The sequence below is a fragment of the Bos taurus genome, chromosome X (genome assembly GCF_002263795.3).
Source record: "Bos taurus isolate L1 Dominette 01449 registration number 42190680 breed Hereford chromosome X, ARS-UCD2.0, whole genome shotgun sequence".
NCBI lineage: Eukaryota > Metazoa > Chordata > Mammalia > Artiodactyla > Bovidae > Bos > Bos taurus.
The window spans coordinates 59,203,505-59,224,339 of NC_037357.1; positions in this window are offsets into that span (position 1 = coordinate 59,203,505).

Consider the following 20,835-nt stretch of genomic DNA (forward strand, 5'->3'; position numbering starts at 1 on the left):
CATTTGACCTTAATTTTGTGATTATTATTGTTATTATACGGCAATCACGTAAGGAGGCATAACTTCATATATTCTTAAAAAAGAATTCCACAATCTTATGCCTTACATTGTTTCGGTCTCAGCACCCTAGTGGGGCTGGGAACATTTTCTCTTAATTTCAAGTTCTCATTTCTCCTGCCCCTGCATGTGTGCACACACACAGACATACAAATGCATACACACAATCCTACTTTAAATTTCCCCTGCTATTCTTAATTCTCTCTGTACTTTATTCTCTCCATAAGGATGGCAGCCACAGAGTAAAACTGAAGGATAGATTATTTCTGGGAGATGGTTACAGTAAACTACTCAGAATGCTAAAATATGGCCAAAGATGGAGCTGCTGCTGTTGCTGCTGCTAAGTCACTTCAGTAGTGTCCGACTCTATGCGACCCTGTCCCTGGCATTCTCCAGGCAAGAACACTGCAGTGGGTTGCCATTTCCTTCTCCAATGCATGAAAGTGAAAAGTGAAAGCGAAGTCACTCAGTCGTGTCCAACTCTTAGCAACCCCATGGACTGCAGCCCACCAGGCTCCTCCATCCATGGGATTTTCCAGGCAAGAGTACTGGAGTGGGGTGCCGTTTCCTTTGCCAAAGATGGCAAAGATATCTATATGTCTATCTGTCTATGTATTTATATCTATATCTCCAGAGAGAGACAGAGAAAGAGAGACAGATTAATGCCCAGAAATTTTTAAAAAATGATCCAGAGAACAAATGGAGTTCATCTTCCATAAGCAAGAGACTGCCTGAATGCTCCAGTGATCTCGTTGTCATTGCTTCTCCACTCCTCCCTTTCCAACAATGTGTAAAATACAATTTTTATATAAGCTTCTTTGTCTGATATTTTAGACAACCTTTGTAGTACTTCATGGATGCTGCTGTTTCAGTCTTTTGGTTATTTCCCAGGTCAGGGCAAGTAGATTACTATGGGGCCAAAGGGTGGGTTTGCTGTCAATAGTCGTCTGCTCTTTTTTCCCAAGACAACCTCTGTATCCTACTTGGGCTGCACTCCCTTGAAATTGACCTTGACAGCTGTGCCAAGCCTGTGGTAGATGTAGTGGAAAGAGCTCTAGACTAGACCTGGGATCTAATGTCACCTCTTCTGCTAGCTAACTGTATAACCTTAGGCAAGGCTGTCCTTCTCTGAGCCTCACTTCCTCATCTTTTCAATGGCAATGGTAATATCTGCCCCATTGGCCTCATAGCCTTGTTGGGCAGTTCAATGGAGATGTCAAGAAAGCGTCCTGAACACATGCAGGGCTATGCTAATGGACATAGTTGTGGTTATTGAGGGTCAAGGATTCTGCCTCTTGTTTCAACTGCTGCCATCTGCAGGGACTCACCCAAATCTCTAAGCCTCTGTTTGGTCCCCATTAAATAGCCACTGCGATGCCACGCCCAGAGGGAGTTGTAAGCAGTTGGCTGAATTTTCGCAAAGCACCTGTTGTTCTTTGCTGTGGGTAGCCGATGCCATGCTGGGGACTGAATGGTGCCTGGCATGAGAGCGGGCAGGGGGTGGGATGGGGAAGTGATGTGGCATGCCAGCAGGCGGAGGTTGTGGTCATGACTATGAAACATTATTAGATGTTTTCAGGCTTTCCTATAGAGAGATAAAAAACCTAGATGTCCATCAGCAGATGAATGGATAAGAAAGCTGTGGTACATATACACAATGGAGTATTACTCAGCCATTAAAAAGAATACATTTGAATCAGTTCTAATGAGGTGGATGAAACTGGAGCCTATTATACAGAGTGAAGTAAGCCAGAAGGAAAAACATAAATATAGTATACTAACGCATATATATGGAATTTAGAAAGATGGTAACAATAACCCGGTGTACGAGACAGCAAAAGAGACACTGATGTATAGAACAGTCTTATGGACTCTGTGGGAGAGGGAGAGGGTGGGAAGATTTGGGAGAATGGCAATGAAACATGTAAAATATCATGTAGGAAACGAGTTGCCAGTCCAGGTTCGATGCACTATACTGGATGCTTGGGGCTGGTGCACTGGGATGGCCCAGAGGGATGGTATGGGGAGGGAGGAGGGAGGAGGGAGGAGGGTTCGGGATGGGGAACACATGTATACCTGTGGCGGATTCATTTTGATATTTGGCAAAACTAATACAATTATGTAAAGTTTAAAAATAAAATAAAATTGGAAGAATAAAAAAATAAATAAATAAATAAATAAATAAAAATAAAAAGCCCCCCCCCCAAAAAAAATAGAATTTTAAATGCTGTGCGACTAGAAGAGATTACGCTTCAGTCCCCTCATATATATGTATTTTTAATTCTTACTCTGGGCAGAGTGCTAAGTTCTTTCTATGCAGTATCTCATTCCTTCTCCACTTCAGCCCCTTGTGAGAAAAGTACTAAATAGATGAGAAAATTGAAGTTCTGAGAGAGGTGAAGTAGCTCTCTCAAGATCAAGTGGCAGAGCCTCACTCCACAGTCATCTTGACAGGTGAATAAAACCAGCCCCAGTGGACAGGTCAGGAGACTGAAACAGAGAGGTAAGTAAACTCCCCAAAGCCAAATGGCCAGTCAGTGGAAGAGCTAATGCCAAAACTCAGGCTTATTATCTGTATGTTGTGAAATGTGGGGGCTAGGGCTCCCTGTGTAACACCATGTCCATCAGTTCATACATCTCTAGGCAGCGATTCCTTGAACTAGTACTCAGTGCAAGGGACTTGCTAAAGAAGGTGGCCCTGGACTCAGACCAAAGTCTAGTTGACACACCAAGAATTACATGAGGCTAAGCTTGACTAATCAAAGTTGTGTGTGCTGAGTGTCTGTTGAGTAAGTAGATAGACCTGTGGACCATGGCTGGCCCTCACACAGACCTCAGGCAAGTCATTAGATGCCATGGGCCTAAATGTAGGTTTTTGGGAAAAGAAAGTGAAAATCTTAGTTGCTCAGTTGTGTCTGACTCTTTGTGACCCCATGGACTGTAACCCACCAGGCTCCTCTATCCATGGAATTCTCCAGGCAAGAATATTGGAGTGTATAGCCATCCCCTTCTCCAGGGTATCTTCCTGACCCAGGGATCCAACCCTGGTCTCCCTCACTATAGGCAGATTCTTTACCATCTGAGCCACCAGGGAAGCACAAGCTTTTTATACTTGTTTTTGTTGTTGTTAAGTCGCCAAGTTGTGTCTGACTCTTGGAGACTCCATGGACTGCAGCAAACCTGGTTTGCCTGACCCCCACCATCTCTGGGAGTTTGCCCAGATTCATGTCCATTGAGTCAGTGTTGCCATCCAAACATCTCATCCTCTGACACACTCTTCTCCTTCTGCCTTCAATCTTTCCCAGCATCAGGGAAAACTTTACAGAAAATTTGCCCAATTGAAACTAGCCATGCATAAGAGAGCCCACAGGACTTTCTTTTGCCAACGTTGAGTCCTTTCATTAAAAAATCTTTTGGGGGGTTTATTTAATAGGCAAAAGTTGCTTCTGACTGTTACCTCATTTTATGTATTTTATTTCTAGGTGAGGTTGGAAGCTTTTCACATATTTATTAGCCATTTATAGTTCCTCCTTTAGAAAATAGTTGTATCTTTTGCCCACTTAACCATTAGTGTCTATTTTTCTTGACAAATTGGAAACTCTTTATATATGAAGGCTATCAACCTTTTGTGCCAATTTTTTTAGGCTTCCTGATTCCCTGCCAGTGTTTTAAAATTGAGAGGATTTCCATTTGAGGTTTGTACGGGTGTAGATGGCTTTTTTAATTGTCCCACATCCCTTGTTTGTTCACAAACTGATCTTTCCTTGATATTGTTTTTAATCACTCAAGGGTAACCAAATATTTCAGTTCTTAGAGGAAGTAGAGTGAATATTGTCTTCCCCTTAGTCATAGAGACTTGGCATTACCCTGGTAAGAAAAAAAACTTGAGCCTGTTAAGTAGCACACAGCACAGGTCTGCTGTCTTTCTAGTACAAGTATCGGGTACATAGTAGGTGCTGAGGAAAACTTTGTTGTAAAATTAAAGCAAGCATGAGTCTCCCCCACCACGTTTTACTAGTTATATTCTCATGTCTTATCTCAGTTAAAGGCAAAATCCATTCTTTCTCTTTTTCTCTCAAACTCTTTCAATATAATAAAAATTTGATTATATCAGGAACAGGATACCTATAGTTATTCATGGGCTTTTAACACTCATAATCTCCCTTTCAACAAGGGATTCAACAAGGTGCCCCAGTTCTGTGAATATCATGGAGAGGACTGCGACATAATGATGAAAAGCCCAAACTCTAGTGACAGAAAGATCTCATTTCAAATCCAAGGTCTGAGGACGTTCCTGGTGGTCCAGTGGTTAAGACTTGGCCTTCCAATGCAGGGGGGTCTGAGTTTGATCCCTGGTCAGGGAGCTAAGATCTCACCTGCCTTGTGGCCAAAAAACTTAAACATAAAACAAGCAATATTGTAACAAATTCAATAAAGACTTTCAAATGGTCCATATTAAAAAAAAATACAAGTTCTGCACCTTACTAGCTCTTTGACTGTTGGCCGATTACTTGACCTGCTTGTGTTTTGATATCTATCTCTGTAAAATGAAGATGATAGTAGTACCTATCTCATAGTGTAGAGGTATTTCCCAGGGTTAAGTGAGACAATGTATGCAGAGAATCAGGTACAGATTAGGTAAGCATTCATTGAATGGTAGCTACAGTTATTACCAATGATAATAATGTGTGTGTTGGGAGCAGTGGGCAAGGATGGACATAGCCTCAGGGACTGGAGCATAAAGGACATTAACATGAAGTCCAAACAAATAGATTCAAGTTCAAACTCTATCATCAACTCATTCTGTGACTTTAGAGTAGTTTCTTTCCATCTCTGGGTCTGGTACATTGACAGTAAAGTGCTCTGCCATCTTCTGCCCAACTGATCTGGGGCACTAACCACATCATTCTTTTTTTTAAATCAATTTTTATTGGAGTATAGTTGCTTTACCATGTTGTGTTAGTTTCTACTGTACAGCAAAATGAATCAGCCATACATATGCATATATCCCCTCCCTTTTGGACACCCTTCCCATTCAGGTCACCACAGTGCCTTAAGTAGGGTTCTCTGTGCTATACAGTAGATTCTTATTAGTTATCTATTCTATACATAGTATCAACAATGTGTGTGTGTGTGTGTGTCAATCCCAGTCTCCCAATTCTTCCCACATTCCTCCTTCCCCCACCCCACCCCACCCCACCCATCATTCTTACAGCAATGGCTGCAGCATCCTAATCTGCCTTGCACTCAAGAGTAGAAAAGGCCTTTCTGAGGTTAAATCTAATGTAGCCTTTGGGACTGCAGGAAGAGTAAGTACTAGTACAAATTAGGTAACAAAGTTACAGAGATAAACATGTTTCAGCTCAATAAAAGAGTTTATCACAGTGCAGTGGGTGAGCATACAGTGATAAGCTACATTGCTTCGGTCAGAATCCTGACTCTGACACTTACCAGCTGTGTGACTTTGAGTATTTTAGCCTCTCTGACACTCAGCTTCCTCACCTGTAACACTGGGATAATAATATTACCTACATCATGGAATGCAATGCAATGCTGAGTTGCTTCAGTCATGTCTGACTCTTTACAGCCTGCCAGGCTCCTCTGTCCATAGGATTCAGACAAGAATACTGGAGTGGGTTGCCATGCCCTCCTCCAGGGGATTTTCCTGACCCAGGGATTGGACCCATGTCTCTGCATCTTCTGCGTTGGCAGGTTAGTTATTTACCACTAGTGCCACCTGGGAAGCCCACCTATATCATAAAGTTATTTTAAAGATTAAATAGTTCAAAATTTGTGATTTGCTTAAATCAGTATCTGACATATATGAAGCACATGTAAGTGCTAGTTAAATAGCAAAATAGATGAAATTGAGAGCTCATTAAGAATTGGAGGAAGTGCTTTGATGGGTAGCAAGTTCCCTGTCACTCCCAGGATGCCGGTAGTCACTGGTATTATGAAATATATTCAAGCATCAGGAGAGAATTAGACAAGATAAACTTTATCATCACTTCCTGATCAGAAGTTCTGTGACTTGCTTCACAAGGTCACCCAGCTAGTCAGTAGCAAGTAATACCTCAGATAAACCAGGTTTACTTAGAACTTAGTAGTTTTCTTTCTCTATGCCACTCACTGTCATTTAAGCTTGTGTTTCCCTGGATGACATTTGAAGACCAATCCATGAAATTCAGTGGCATAAAGGGCGAGTTCAACCAGTCACCCTTCTCATGCTCACAAAGCAGCTATATTACTCAGAAATCCAGTTTTACTTGCTGCCTCCTTGTCAGGTCCTGGACAGCTTTGATTGACAAGAGGCTTTGGGTGAAATTGTTTCATTAATGTGCTGAATGTCACTTGCTGATTTACAGACTTCCCATTTGTAAGATTCCTGTTGCTCTTAAATGAGAGGAATTATCATGTCATAAAGCTAATGCCATCAGACTTTCAGTTTTATATCTGACCTAGCTGTACCTGCATCTGCCATTTGACTTTAGACTGTAAGCAGAAAATAGCATCAATTCATCTACCCTCCACCACCCGCCACTCACTAAAGACCAGAAGGAGTATGCCTCCAGGTGAGTTTGCTCAGTGAGAGAGAGAGTGCTGGAGTTACTCTAAGCTCAGCAGACCAGGCTGATGCTTTAATAGACCATGAAGACAAAGGGCAGTGAGAGAACTGGGGCAGAGACGATTTCTTTCTTGGAGAATCAGGCTAGACTGTAGCCCACACAGATGGAGCCTCATGAATGATCAGAGATGGAGGGTCAATATAGCCTGCCCTAAACTTGTCTGAAACCCAAACCAGGAAGGCAAGCTGCTGCTGCTGCTGCTGCTAAGTTGCTTCAGTCATGTCCAACTCCATGCGACCCCATAGATGGCAGCCCACCAGGTTCCCCCATCCCTGGGATTCTCCAGGCAAGAACACTGGAGTGGGGTGCCATTGCCTTCTCCAAGGAAGGTAAGCTAGGTATAAGCAAATAGGTAAATGAATTTCCCTAAAGTGGCTGGGCCTGTGGGGCGTGCTGTGGCTAAAAAAAGGGTCCTGTGGGGCTTCCCTGGTGGCTCAGTTGTAAATAATCTACGTTGCAGTGCAGGAGACACAGGTTTGATCCCTCATCCAGGAAGATCCCACATGCCATGGGGCAACTAAGCCCTTGAGCCATGGTTATTGAACCTATGATCTAGAGCCCGGAAACCGCAAATACTGAGCACACATGCCACAATAGAGCCCATGCTTAACAACAAGAGAAGCCAACAAAATAAGAAGCCAGTGCACCGCAACTAGAGAGTAGCCCCCACTCACCCCAATTAGAGAAAAAGCCCATGCAACAACGAAGAGCCAGCAGAGCCAAAAATAAATGAATAAATAAATTAATTAATGAAAGAAAGGGTCCTATGAGGCCTCCAATTCTAGGGTCCTGGCTGAGAAACACTTGCCCACCCTGAGAATCCAAGGGGGACATCCTGCATATTAGAGAGGGGCTGGGCCCCTCGGAGTACTTAACTGTTCCAGGAAATGCAGATATAGCAAAAAACTGTCTCCAAGATGCTATCAGAGTAGTGGAGGTGGGAGGTTTGCCTGCTGTAGAAGACTCAAGCTAAGTCCAGAGAGAGTGTCACTTGATGACTGCAAATGACATTAGGGCCTTGGAATCAGAGAGACCTGGGTTCATGTCCCTGCTTTGCCAAATTCCACTGGTTGAGTTACTTAACTTCTCCAAGCCTCAATTTTACTCTTCTCTAAAACAGAGGTGATAATAGAAATCCTTGATTCATTGGGTTGTTGTGAGAATTATGTAAGATAGAAGATAGGTGAAGCATTTAGGACCCTCCTTGGCAACAACTAACTGCCTCAGTTCAGTTCAGTTCAGTTCAGTCGCTCAGTCGTGTCCAACTCTTGCGACCCCATGAATCGCAGCACGCCAGGCCTCCCTGTCCATCACCAACTCCCGGAGTTCACTCAGACTCACGTCCATCGAGTCAATGATGCCATCCAGCCATCTCATCCTCTGTCGTCCCCTTCTCTTCCTGCCCACAATCCCTCCCAGCATCAGAGTCTTTTCCAATGAGTCAACTCTTCGCATGAGGTGGCCAAAGTCCTGGAGTTTCAGCTTTAGTATCATTCCTTCCTAAGAAATCCCAGGGCTGATCTCCTTCACAATGGACTGGTTGGATCTCCTTGCAGTCCAAGGGACTCTCAAGAGTCTTCTCCAACACCACAGTTCAAAAGCATCAATTCTTCGGCGAAAAGCTTTCTTCACAGTCCAACTCTCACATCCATACATGACCACTGGAAAAAACCATAGCCTTGACTACACAGACCTTTGTTGGCAAACTAATGTCTCTGTTTTTCAATATGCTATCTAGGTTGGTCATAATTCTTCTTCCAAGGAGTAAGCGTCTTTTAATTTCATGGCTGCAGTCACCATCTGCAGTGATTTTGAAGCCCCCCAAAATAAAGTCTGCCACTGTTTCCACTGTTTCCCCATCTATTTCCCATGAAATGATGGGACCAGATGTCATGATCTTAGTTTTCTGAATGTTGAGCTTTAAGCCAACTTTTTCACTCTCCACTTTCACTTTCATCAAGAGGCTTTTTAGTTCCTCTTCACTTTCTGCCATAAGGTTGGTGTCATCTGCATATCTGACACTATTGAGATTTTCTGCGGGCAATCTTGATTCCAGCTTATGCTTCCTCCAGCCCAGCGTTTCTCATGATGTACTCTGCATATAAGTTAAATAAGCAGGGTGACAATATACAGCCTTGACATACTCCTTTTCCTATTTGGAACCAGTCTGTTGTTCCGTGTCCAGTTCTAACTGTTGCTTCCTGACCTGCATATAGGATTCTCAAGAGGCAGGTCAGATGGTCTGGTATTCCCATCTCTTTCAGAATTTTCCACAGTTTATTGTGATCCACACAGTGAAAGGCTTTGGCATAGTCAATAAAGCAGAAATAGATGTTTTCCTGGAACTCTCTTGCTTTTTCGATGATCCAGCAGATGTTGGGAATTTGATCTCTGGTTCCTCTGCCTTTTCTAAAACCAGCTTGAACATCTGAATGTTCATGGTTCATGTATTGCTGAAGCCTGGCTTGGAGAATTTTGAACATTACTTTACTAGCATGTGAGATGAGCACAATTGTGCGGTAGTTTCAGCATTCTTTGGCATTGCCTTTCCTTGGGACTGGAATGAAAACTGACCTTTTCCAGTCCTGTGGCCACTGCTAAGTTTTCCAAATTTGCTGGCATATTCAGTGCACCACTTTCACAGCCTTATCTTTCAGGATTTGAAATAGCTCAACTGGAATTCCATCACCTCCACTAGCTTTGTTCATAGTGATGCTTTCTAAGGCCCACTTGACTTCACCTTCCAGGATGTCTGGCTCTAGGTGAGTGATCACACCATCGTGATTATCTGGGTCGTGAAGATCTTTTTTTGTACAGTTCTTCTGTGTATTCCTGCCACCTCTTCTTAATATTTTCTGCTTCTGTTAGGTCCATACCATTTCTTTTATCGACTCCATCTTTGCATGAAATGTTCCCTTGGTATCTCTAATTTTCTTGAAGAGATCTCTAGTCTTTCCCATTCTGTTGTTTTCCTCTATTTCTTTGCATTGATCGCTGAGGAAGGCTTTCTTGTCTCTTCTTGCTATTCTTTGGAACTCTGCATTCAGATGCTTTTATCTTTCCTCTTCTCCTTTGCTTTTGGCTTCTCTTCTTTTTTTTTTTTCTTTTTTTTAAATTTTATTTTATTTTTAAACTTTACATAATTGTATTAGTTTTGCCAAATATCAAAATGAATCCATTACAGGTATTTCACAGCTATTTGTAAGGCCTCCTCAGACAGCCATTTTGCTTTTTTGCATTTCTTTTCCACGGGGATGGTCTTGATCCCTGTCTCCTGTACAATGTCACGAACCTCCATCCATAGTTCGTCAGGCACTCTATCTATCAGATCTAGTCCCTTAAATCTATTTCTCACTTCCACTGTATAATCATAAGGGATTATAACTAACTGCCTAGTAAATGTTAACTATTATAATCATCATCATCAACATTATGGATCAATTACTGAAAGCAGACAAATATAACTAAGAAAATACATATATATTTTTACATACTTTTGTGTGTGTGTGTGTGTGTGTGCTCGGTTGCTCAGTCGTGTCCAACTCTTTGCAACACCATGGACTGTATAGCCTTCCAGGCTCCTCTGTCCATGGGATTCTCCAGGCAAGAGTACTGAATTGGGTTGCCATGCATTCCTCCAGGGAATCTTCCCAACCCAGGGATTGAAAATGCATCGCCTGCTTGATAGGTGGATTCTTTACCACTAACACCACCTGGGAAGCCCTTCACATACTTTTAAGGCATACTATATTTCACAATAAAGCCATCATCAGAAAGAAAAAAGGAAGGCAGAATGGTTACAAATGTATGACGAATCATGGTTCACACCTTCAGCTCTGTGACCTGTGAGTGCCTGGGTAAATCATGAAGCTACTTCAGGCTCATAGGACCAACCTCACAGGATATTGTGAGAATTAAATGCGAAAACCCCTAGAAAGTGCTTAGAGCAGTGCTCTGCACAGAATTAACTAAGATTTATTCTTGGTTATTATCATTATGGATGTTTTCCCCTCTGCAGTTCTCAGCCCTGCTGTGTTTCATGTTATTCCACCAGACTTTACCCCATCATGTTGAGCTGTGCCATAGGGAATTCCAGAGTGTCACTGATGGGTTCCTGGAGTCAGGGCATGCAATTGAGACTCTCAGGTCCTAGGGTATAACCTTGTGCTAGTTGAAAGAGGTAAAATGTTGTTAGGAGCCCAGCCTATTAACTAAAAGCACTGTGGCTTTCAAAGGTCATTGTTTTCCAGTGGCCCTACAGCTGAGTCAGTTTCCCAATGGACCCTGCACTATGATGTAGCCCCTTCCTTCCACACCCACACACCACCAGCCAGTTGAACGTGTACACTCCTGGCTGATGCATTTGCCATTTTCTTCAAATATTTGCAAAAAGCTTCCCAGAGCAGGAAGCCTCACTGCTGCAGAGCATTCCATGAGAAAGCTGAAGCAGTGGTTTCCATGGCAATGCCTTGGCACTTATTAGTGTTTGCATAGGCACTAAGGCAAAAGCTGGAGTCCAGACAGACCTTTGCTGGGCAGGGATGAGGAGAAGAGATGGCTGAATTGCTCTCACTTTGCCCTCTTGGGTGGTTGCCCTCAGGGACAATGCAAGGGGAATGTTTAGGATGCAGTCTGCCCAGATGCCCTTAGAGAGTCTTTAACTCTTCTCCCGGAAGCTCTGAAACTACTCACCTCACCCAGTACCCCACCTTTGCCACTAGGTTCAGCTTCCCCAAACACCCCTTCATATGCCACTCCTCTGCTGCCCCAAACCTTTGGTGCTGGTCCCTACTAGTTCTAGAGCAAGTCTAAATTATGGCTTTTGAGTCCTTCCACATCCTCCTCTTTCCTGAAGCTCTGGCTGCTTTTCCTTACCCTATCCTCATCCTTCCCTCCCTCCCTGTCTACAAGGTTCGTGTATGATTCACCCATATCCTGTAAGTATAATTATTTGGAGCCCTGAATTTCTGTGGGGACAGTTTCCTCTGGTATTTCTCAGATTCTGCTGTTCTGGGCTTTGATTTCTGTCCCCTTTGACCCACAAGGCTTCAACATGAAATCTCAAATTTTCTAGCATTAGAAAATTCCCTTAGGGCAAAAGAAACTACCTCCATGCTCACTTAACTTTTTAGGTTCCTATTATCACTTTAGTTTTGTCCTATAGTACTTGCTACCTTGTTCTTTTTTTTTTTGTTTTTTACGTGTGCAATATTTTATTAACCATTACTGTACATTTCTTTCCTTTCATCCCATTAGCCTAATTTCTTTTTTAACCAGTATCATTAGCTTTCTTTATTATTTTTTTTGAAGTGTAATTGACACATGACATTATATTAGTTTCAGGTATACAGAATAATGATTCAGTACTTGTATGTACTGAAAAACAATCACCGCAATAAGTCTAGTTAACACTTGTCTTCATACATAATCACAGATTTTTTTATTCTGTGAGAACTTTGCAACTTTGCTAAGAGAGCAAATATGCAATACAGTATTAGCTATAGTCACCATGCTATAGATTCCATTTCCATGCATGACATTTATTTTATAATGGAAGTTTGTACCTTTGGACTACCTTCACCATTTTACCCCCACTCCAACCCTCTGTCTCTGGCAAGCAGCAATCTGTTCTCTGTCTCTATGAACTTGGATTGTTTTCTGTTTTAGATTCCATATAGAAATGAAATCATCCAGTACTTATCTTTCTTTGTCTGACTTATTCCATTCAACATAATGTGCTCAAGTTCTATCCATGTTAGTTCAAATGGAGAAATTTTGCTCTTTTTAATGGCTGAATAGTATTCCATCATGTGTGTGTGTGTGTGTGTGTGTGCAAATGTGTGAATCTTGCACATCTTTTTCCATATCTTGGCTGTTGTAAATAATGCTGCAGTGAACATGGGAGTACATATACCTTTTTGATTTAGTGTTTTCATTTTCTTCAGATAAATACCCAGAGGTGGAATTGCTGAATCATATGGTAATTCTGTTTTTAGCTTTTTAGGAATCCCCATACTGTTTTCCATTTGAGAAGGAAATGGCAACCCACTCCAGTGTTCTTGCCTGGAGAATCCCAGGAACAGAGGAGCCTGGTGGGCTGCTGTCTATGGGGTCACACAGAGTCAGACACGACTGAAGTGACTTAGCAGCAGCAGCATACTGTTTTCCATAGTGGTTGCGTCAGTTTATATTCCCACCAACAATGTAATTCCTTTTACTTCACATCCCGGCCAACACTTGTTATTTCTTGTCTTTTTCATAATAGTCATTCTAACAGGTGAAAGGTGATATCTCATTGTGATTTTGATTTTTATTTCCCTGATGATGAGTGATGTTGAGCATCTTTTGATATAACTATTGGGCATCTGTATGCCTTCTTTGGAAAAATGTCTGTTCAGATCCTCTGCCCACTTTTAATTGGATTGTTTTTGCTTTGTTTTTTGCTATTGAGTTGTATGAGTTCTTTATATATTTTGGTTTGTTGTTGTCCTGTTACTAAGTCATGTCCAGCTATTTGTGACCCCATGGACTATAGCACACCAGGCTCTTCTGTCCTCCACTATCTCCCAGAGTTTGCTCAAACTCATCCATTGACTTGGTGATACTAACCATCTCATTCTCTGCCACTCGCTTCTCATTTTGCCTTCAATCTTTCGCACATCAGAGTGTTTTCCAGTGAGTTGGCACTTCACATCAGGTGGCCAAAAGATTGGAGTTTTAACCTCAGCATCAGCCCTTCCAGTGAATATTCAGAGTTGCTTTCCTTTAGGATTGACTGGTTTGATCTTCTTGCAGTCAAAGGGACTCACAAGAGTCTTCTCTAGCACCACAATTCAAAAGCATCAATTCTTTGGTACTCAGCTTTCTTTATGGTCCAACCCTTACATCCATACATGACTACTGGAAAAACCATAGCTTTAACTAGATTGACCTTTTTTTGGCAAAGTGATGTCTTTGCTTTTGAATATGCTGTCTAGGTTTGTCATAGCTTTCCTTCCCAGGAGCAAGCATCTTTTAATTTCATGGCTACATTAATCCTTTATCAGATATATGATTTACAAATATTTTGTTCCATTTGGTGGGTTGCCTTTTCATTTTGTTGATAGTTCTCTTTGATGTGCAGAAATTTTTTGTCTAGTGTAGTTCCCTTTATTTGTTTTTGCTTTTATTGCCTTTGCTTTTGGTGTCAGAGCCAAGAAAATCATTGCTGAGATGTGTGTTAATGAGCTTATGGCCTCTGTAGTCTTCTAGGAGCTTTATGATTTCAAATGTTATGTTCAAGTCTTGAATCCATTTAGATCTAAATTTTGTGTATTATATAAGATAGTGGTCCCATTTCATTCTTTTTCATGTGACTATCCAATTTTCTCACCACTTATTGACTGTCCTTTCTACATTGTACATAATTGGCTCTTTTGTCATAAAATAATTGAATATATATTCATGAATTTATTTGGGGGCTGTTTCTTGTGTTCCATTGATCTATGTGTCTTTTTTTAATATAGATTTATTTATTTTAATTGGAGGCTAATTACTTTACAATATTGTATTGGTTTTGTGAGACAGCAAAAGAGACACAGGTGTATAGAACAGTCTTTTGGACTCTGTGGAGAGGGCGAGGGTGGGATGATTTGGGAGAATGGCATTGAAACATGTATAATATCATATGTGAAATGAATCGCCAGTCCAGGTTTGATGCTATGTGTCCTTTTTATGATAATACCATACAGTTTTCATTCCTATAGCTTTGTAATATAGTTTGAAATCAAGGAGCACATCTCCAACTTTGTTCTTCTTTCTCAAGATTGCTTGGGCCATTTGAGTCTTTTGTGGTTCTATCCAAACGTTAGGAATATTTGTTTGATTTCTGTGGAAAATGCCATTGGAATTTTGATAGCAATTGCATTGAATCTGTAGATCACTTTGGGCAGTATAGACATTTTAAGAAGCAACCCATGCTCCATCACATGAGCACTGAATTTATTTCCATTTATTTGTTTCTTCTTCCATTTCCTTACTCAGTGATTTGTCATTTTCAGTGTACATGTCTTTTATCTCCTTGGTTAAATTTATTCTTTAGGCATTTTGTTGTTTTTGGATGAAATTTTAAGTGGGATTGTTTTCTTAATTTCTCTTTCTGATAGTTCATAATTAGTGTGGTTCTTTATTGATTTTAAGACATTTTTAAAAAGCATATATTTATCCAGAGATTTTTGGTGGCTTCAACCAGTATAAGAAACCAAAGTATACTGAATGCAATTTTGTCATCATGCTTTGAAGTAGACAGGTAGTCTGGGAGGCTAAATTATATCATTTTTTGTGGATGAGGAACTTACTAGCCTGGAGCCACACAGTGAAATAATGACTGAGTTTGAAGGAGAATTCAGGCTTCCACCATGTATCTCTTGTACTCTACCACCATGTCATCACCACATTACCAATCAATGGAGGGGTGTTGTTCCCCAATGTGCTACCCCCTACTCTTCTTTTTAGCATTTAAAGATTAATTTATTATATTATAATATTTTCTCCTATTAGAACATTTGAGAATGGACACATAATCTAACATAATAGATCATTTCTATTTCTTTTTTTTGCTACCCCCTTCTCTTGACAAATCCTGAGAATGTGGCTTTCAGTTGCTCCTCATTTTCCTTCTATGTTCACTCAATGGCTGCTAATAGCACATCAACAAAGAACAAGACCTGCTTTTTTTTTTTTTTTTCCTTTCTTTTTTTTTGGGAGGGGAGGGTCATGCTGCATGGCTTATGGAATCTTAGTTCCCCGACCAGGAACTGAACCTTGGCCCTGGCATTGACAGTGCCAAGTCCTAACCATTAGACTGCCAGGGAATTCCCAAGACCTGCTTTATTAATTTTGTCTTTAACCACTCTGTTTTGTGTAGGAACCACTAGAAAGAGAGTTGGCAACTTTTCAAAAGCAGTGGTATCAAGGTTTCTGGTCCTTTCTTTTCTTTTCTGTCCAAGTACTCTGGTCACTCCCTGGATGTTACCGTAGAAATAGGGAGATAAGTGGTCGCTGGCAAATAATGGATGCTTTGTTGGTTACTCCCATCTATCATCATCTCCCACACTGTAGTAGCAGTCCCTCAGGTGCAGCTTTGAAGAATGTGCATACCAGAATTCTGGAGTGCTTTAACTCATAAGTGTTAATTTTTTCCATCTGTGCTGTCATCTGTGACTATGAGAATGTGATCTTAGAATGCATTTTGCAGGTTAGTGGAACAGAAACTCCAAGAAACCTGCCGTTTTGGCATTGCCCACCTAAGCTAGATCATGGAGATTGTGAAAATAAGCCTTGTGGGAGGAGAGTGGGGGCTGGCATTGGAGACTCAGAAATGTCTAGAAGACGAATGATTCCAGCTATGACATATGACATGAAAGCTTGCAGTCTGTCTACACAACCTCTGCGAGGGAAGCCTAGGGGACAGACACCCCAGCCACAGACTCCTTTAGCTCTTGTCTCCTCTTTTGCCTTCCACAATGAAATTGACTGCCACTTTAGATCTTAGGCACTGTTAGCTTTTCTTCCCGAGGATCCTCATCAGATGCTACAGTTTTAATCAGGCACAGAGGTCTGGAAAGAGGCCAACAAGGGGAAGCAATGGGCAAAGTGCCCAAAATGTATAGGAAATTACCTTGAACGTCAATTTGAAAGCAGTAAGGTGGTTTGACACTAGTTAAAAGCAGAACTACACTGCTAACACTTCCCAGTATGTTATTGGCAGATATTGCCCAGTTGCCGGGATTATGTTATGCTTTTATTTTCAACAGTTCTATTTTTTGATGTTTTGAGCACAATATTTCTATTGATATTTGAGAAAAATTGTGGCAAATTTAGCATATGGTTATGGGTTTCTTTTTCATGTAAATAAGAGATTTCACTAAATTTGCTATCCCTCTAAGTGTGATGTGATTGCACTCAATCTGATGTTTCCCAGGATAACGAGAAGGAAGATAATTGGGAAGTTGAGAAAGGAAGATAATTGGTTGGATTTGGCAAACAAAAGTTGGGTCTATTCTATTAAATAAGGGCCACCTGTCTCACCAGCAGTCACGCCTAGTTACACACCTCCAGCTATAGAGGTACTGGTGTAATGAGCAAAATTAATTTTCCTCTAGGAAGTCTCAAGATTATGGTCTCAAGATTCTAGGCAACTGCCTCCATGGCTGATTTTGCTGCATCCCACTTGCAGTTTCGACGGTCCAGAGCTGGGCTAGGCTGTGGGGGTTGTGGCAGCTCATGAGTTGCATTGGCTACCAAATGCCTGTCTGGTGCTCCAGTGGACAGGAACTTTTCAACACTAGTCACCTCTGTTTGACCCTGCTTCTGAGCTTTTGTTTCTGCCACTGCCAAGCCACTAAGCTGAGGTAGTCTGGCCTTCTCATTTACTGATCTAAGTTTCAGTCTGTAATCTCATCTCTTATTGTTAACAAGGGTCATCCTGGCTAACCTGCTCAACTGCGGGCCAGAAGAGATCCTTGACTGGTGGTGGGCAGAGTGAGCTCTATGGGAGCTGAGACTGAGAGGGCAAGAAGGCCATTATTATTTACTGCATGTTTATTATTTGTTGGGCACTGTTCCATGTGCTTTACATGCATTGACTATTCTCATTTGCTGTCACCAAAAGAAAAGGTCAGAATGGCTCAAGCCCTAAAGGATGGGCCATCCACTTGTTTTCCCTGCCATCAGCGAGGTGGTCCTGTGTTGGGAGGAATTACTCCATGAGGCGTGAGGAGCCTGTGGTCCAACAAGCGTATGACTTTAAACAAGCCACTTCCTTTCACTGGGCTTCAGTTTGGCACGTGTGTGCTCAGTCACGTCTGACTCTGTGTGACCCCGTGGACCGTAACCTGCCAGGCTCCTCTGTCCATGGAGTTTTCCAGGCAAGAATACTGGAGTGGGTTGCCATTCCCTTCTCCAGGGGATCTGCCAGATCTAGGAATCAAACCCATGCCTTATGCATCTCCTGCATTGGCAGGTGGATTCTTTACTACTGTGCCACCCGGGAAGCCCTACAAATGGGGTGGGGTGTCCCAAATCTCAACTCAGCAACTTGTAACTTGTGTGACTCATCCAAGTCACTAAACCTGGATATGCCTTAGTTTCTACATCTGTAACTAAAGATATGGCTAACACCTGTTTACATGAAAAACATTCAGAATAGTATTGAAACGTAAAAAAAAAAAAAAAAAATTGCTATTATTACAAATAATAGATATTAATGAGTATCTTGTTCCCCTATCTTTCCTATATGAATTGTCAGTGTTTGTAAGCCTTAATGCAGCAGAACTTGACTAATTCTGCAATTCCGTATTATTATGTACAGCTCTCAGCATGCTGGGTCATAACCATAATCGTGCCCTAGAACGCACATATGACACAGCACCCGGCCACACGAAGGGATGGAAGCTCAGTACTCAGTCCCCAGTGAATGAGAGACAGGCCTATTTGTATTTATTATCTACCAGTTTTATTGAGATATGATTGCCTTACAGCACTGTATAAGTTTAAGGGGTACAACATCATGACCTGACTCTACACATCATGAAATGATGACCACAATAAGTCTCATGAGCATCCATCATCTCATGCTCATGTGTACTCAGTCACTAAGTCGTGTCTGACTCTTTGTGACCCCCGGTAGCCCACCAGGCTCCTCTGTCCATGGAATTCTCCAGGCAAGAATCCTGGAGTGGATTGTCATGCCCTTCTCCAGGGTATCTTCCCGACCCAGGGATAGAACCGATGTCTCCTGCATCTCCTGCATTGGCAGAAGGGTTCTTTACCACTGAGTCACCTGGGAAGCCCATCTCATCTCATATGGACACAAAATTAAACAAAAAGAAAGCAGTGTTTCTCCTTGTGATGGGAACTCTGTGATGGGAACTCTTAGGATTTGCTCTTTTAACCACTTTAATAGATAACATAGAGCAGTGTTAATTATCTTTATCATGCTGTATATTACATCCCTGCTGCTGCTGCTGTGTTGCTTCAGTCGTGTCCAATTCTTAGTGGCCCCATGGACTGTAGCCCACCAGGCTCCTCCGTCCATGGGATTTTCCAGGCAAGAGTACTGGAGTGGGGTGCCACTGCCTTCTCTGACATTACATCCCTAGTACGTATTTATCTTATAACAGGAAGTTTTTACCGTTTGACTGCCTTCATCTAATTCCCCCTCCCCCACCCCACCTGTGGTAACCATAAATATCTTGTCTTTTTATGAGTTTTTGTATTTGTTTGCTTTTTAATTATAATGGCCCTACAACACCATTGTCAGTACCTTTTACACAACGTAGTGATTCGATATGTCTATACATTTCAAGCTGATCACCATAATAAAATTCAGGCCTCTTTAAACTGATAGCCTGTGAGGTAAATGCCATAAGGGATTCCGTTATAGAAATTCCAGATGCTTTTTAACTTTCAAAACAAGTTGACTGCATTGAGATATATCTGTATATAGATGAAGATATGATGTCATTTCACACTCTACACATAGTAATAGATACTAATGAATATTTGTTGCATAAGGCCTGGTCCCTGATCTCAGAGTTAGTTGAACGTTAAGGGGGAGAGACACATAAACTCAACGGGTTATAGGACAGGGCAGTGTTAACTATGAGTCTAAATAAGAACATGCATATAACCTTATAAGCTGAAACTATATAAATGCTCGTGGTTGTAGTTTTTTTCTGTAGGCCTTAAGAACTACACCAGGAAAAGGAGGGATCTTTTCTTGTTGGGGCATCAGGGAAGGTACTGAAACCTGGGATTTTCAATATGCATAACTGAGGGCAAAGGCTCAATGGATAAATAAATAAATATTTTTAAAAATCTAATAAAATATGTCAGATCATCACTCATTTGCTTGAAATCATCACTTCTCATTGCACTTAGAATAAAATCCAAACTCTTGCCTGTGACATACAAGAGCCCTACAGGATTTGGCCCCTGCATGATTCTTCAGCCTCAGCTTGTGCCACGTTCCCTCTTGCTCCCTATATTTCAGTCTCACTGTCTTGTTTGTTTGATAAACAAGTCCATTAGGGCTTCTGTGCCAATTCATCTCTCTATTTGGAATGCTGATCTCCTAATTCTCTACATGTGATAGATGTCTTCTTGTCATTAAGGACTCAGCATAAATGTCACCTTTTCAGAAAGGCCTGTAATGGCCACTTCCTTCCTTGTTATCACTTTCTAGTACATCAGCCTGTTTTCTTTTCTTTTGGGGAGGAGGACTGTGGTGAGTCTTTGTCACAGTGCATGGGCTCTTTGTTGAGGCTAGAGGGCTTTCCCTAGTTGTGATGCATGGGTTTCTCTTGTTGTAGACCATAGGCTCTAGAGCACACAGGCTTAGTAGTTTTGGCATGTGGGTTCTCTAGTTGCAGTGCATGGGCTTAGTTGCCCCACAATATGTGGGATCTTAGTTTCCTACCCAGGGACTGAACCCATCCCTGCATTGGAAGGTGGATTCTTAACCACTGAATCACCAGGAAAGTCCCTGTTTTATTTTATTCATAGTATTTATCTCTATCAAATTATCTTGTTCTTTAAGTATTTATTCCCCACCACCCAGACACACAACTAGAATGTAAGCTCCGTGAGAGTAGCAGCCTTTTCTGTTTCATCTGCCCTTGTATTCTCCCTGCCTGGAACAGTACCTGACATGTAGTAGATTGGATGAATGTTGAATAAATTAATTGGCAGCAGAGCAGTTACTACAGTGATGCAACAGGCAATAAAGTCCCTTTAATTAAATTGGTGATAATAGGAAGCTAAATTGGAAAAAAAATCAATATCAGATCAAACCCACCCAGATTTCATTTCAGGGCATTTAATACTGGAAATGGTCTCCCCCAGTGACTCAGCAATAAAGCACTGCCTACAGTGCAGGAGACGCAGAGATGTGGGTTCAATCCCTGGGTTAGGAAGATCTCCTGGAGGAGGAAATAACAACCCACTCCAGTATTCTTGCCTGGGAAATTCCATGGACAGAGGAACCTGGCGGCCTGTGATCCATAGGGTCACAAAGGAGATATAATTGAACATGCACACATGCAATGCTGGAAACACTGGAAGGCTTCTTAGGTCACTATTTCTATTACAGAGTATCAAAACTGGGACCACA